This window comes from Choristoneura fumiferana, chromosome 15 (genome assembly GCF_025370935.1).
Source record: "Choristoneura fumiferana chromosome 15, NRCan_CFum_1, whole genome shotgun sequence".
NCBI classification, from domain to species: Eukaryota; Metazoa; Arthropoda; class Insecta; order Lepidoptera; family Tortricidae; genus Choristoneura; species Choristoneura fumiferana.
In genome coordinates, this window is record NC_133486.1 from 11,276,030 (window position 1) to 11,278,650 (window position 2,621).

Here is a 2,621-nt window from a genome sequence, read left to right on the forward strand (position 1 = left end):
GATCCTTTCTCCCGGCTCGAACGTTAGTGTCGCGCCCTAAAACCTTTTAGGCCATACACAGTGCAGGGTGCTCTCTGGCACAGGACTTGTCAGTCTGGCTCAAGTCTTGTCGTTGACATAAGTTTTTCATCCGCTCCCGTGTTATATTCGTTTATAAACCGCATCGCCAAATAAGAAGATTTCCTTCGACTCGCATCACAAGACCCCCGCATCACATCATCGGCCGGAGCCCTAAACAGGTGAGTGCTTCTGCTCTGTTGGAAATCCATTTGGCATAGCGCGCTCTCGGTCTTCCGCCACCCATAAAATTGGCTATTTTACACGCCATACCATAATTCTTGGTCCTATCGAACAAACCGGATTGCTTCCCGGAACGAAATTATTCACCTCCTTCGCCTGTGACATAGCGTAAATTTTGGCTCTCACAATAGGCATAATTTTTCAACCGCCATTTCTGTCATAATTTCTTCTGACATCTCATATAATTTTGAAACTAAAATTTATATTTTCGCGTTACATAATCATGGCGAAATCACCTTAGAATCAAAATTATCATATTGAAAACCAAAGAGGAACGAATTTTACGCCGTTTCTCACATTTGTTGGATCTGTCGAAAAAATGCTCTACGTTCGATTCCCGCAGTAACGAGAATTTCATGGCAGAATCCGAGACGATCGATGATTTTCGAGTAAATTTCGAAAAAATATTAGACGAAATAAATGTTATTCAATGTCTCTTGATCCTAAACATGAACCAGATTATGAGACTCTGGATACATTTGAGGACTTATACGCCCGCATAAGCGCACTCGTGCTAATATTTCTAAAATAACGCCCCGCAAACGAGTTCGCCTTCTGCACCCGCGCCGCAAGTTAAAAGGTCCAAATATTAAGCTACCGCTATCGACCTTTCCCTCTTTGATGGTAGGACTGAAAACTGCCCATATTCTATGAGTCGTTTAAATCAAATATTCATAACAATGACCAGCTTACTGACTCGCAACGCGTACAGTACCTCATGGGCAAATTGACCCATAGCGCTTTAAATATAACCGCAGGTTTGGTACCCACAGGAGAGACTTATTCCATTATTTGGGATAGTCTAGTAAAAAATACCAGGAATAAACGCGCCTTGGGTACATACTACCTTAATAACATCTTGGACATTAAACCAAGTTCGAATTCGCCCAGCAGTCTTAACAGTTTCATTGAAAGATATTCCGCGACTGTGGCCGCTCTAAAACAATTGGACATTCCTGATCTCTCAGATTTCTTTTTCCTGCAGTGTGCTTTGCGAAAAACTGACCAACAGACTTTACAAAGTTTTGAAATGTCTGTGCGTGACGTAACTATTCCCTCGTACGAGCAATATGTCACATTTATGCAGAGTCAAGGAAAATTCTAGAACGGTCAGGCAATAATCCTTCAATGAATACTCCGCGAACCGCTTATAAACCCGCTGCCAATACACCGGCTCAACCGCGCGTACTACTTACCAAAGCGTTTGTAGCTAGCAACGATGTCCTTTTTTCCAGCTCCGCAATAACAAACCTGTGTATTGTGCAATAATAATGATCACGTACAGTTATATAATTGTTCCAAATTCAAAATATGGTTTCACCACAAGCTAGATTCGACTTTATTAAAAACAACCGTGGCTGTGTAAACTGTTAAAGCATGTCACATACTCTACTCAATTGCAGCTCACGTAGCACTTGTAAGTTTTGTCAAAAATGTCACCATACGTTGTTACACTTTGGCAATAACAATAATAATTCTCAACCGCAAAAGTCTTACCCGCAAAAGCGTATGTTAAATCTACACAGTTGTATACAAACGCTTCATCTTCGTCTTACCGCGCATGCGCCGACCGCCTCGTTTTGGTGCAGCGTGCTCACGCGCGCAGCCTGCCGTGCCGCTCCCGCGCGAGCCAGCAGCTGATGCTGCGAGCATAGGACGCGACGCCCCCGCCCGCCAGCCGCTTGCTCCTGTACTCATCCGCCGCCTGACAGTAATCAAATCACGTCGCCGTCACATAACGTACCGACTACACTGCCGTATATAACCCGCAAACGCTTCAGTTTCTCTGAAAGTAGAGTCAAAACCGAATTCGACTATACTTCTGTCAACCGCTCAAGTTACGCTAAACAAAACAATAGCGATAATAAAATGATTATTAGATGCCTCATTGATAGTGGATCTCAAAATAATTTATAACGCTCGATTGCTGTAAGTCACTAAATTTACCCATTATACCGCTGACTAATTCTATATAAAAAGGTGTTGGTTAACTTCAAGACCAATTCACGGATATGTTTTACTTTAATATTGAATCCCGCATGTATCCAAATAATAAATACTACATACACGCTTTAGTGGTAGATTGTATAACCGACCAATGCGGCCTCGCATTTTATTTGAAATATAATGAACATGACATGGCTTACCTTAATAATATACCGCTCGCAGACCTCACATGGAACATTCCAGGCTGCATTGATGATGTAGTGCTCGGTGTCCAGTTATTCCCGTATATTATTTGAATAGGGTAGATTCCGGCACTTGTGCTCCTCCCGCTTTTTTAACCGCCTTCGGTTATGTTCTAATGGGTGACTATCCTT

General features: G+C 42.5%; 1 pseudogene; it reads right to left on the bottom strand.

The window, feature by feature from the left end:
• Positions 1-1,818: 1,818 nt before the first annotated feature.
• The window catches only part of LOC141435896 (DNA-directed RNA polymerase III subunit RPC3-like), a 12,956-nt pseudogene continuing 12,153 nt past the window's right edge, over positions 1,819-2,621 (bottom strand).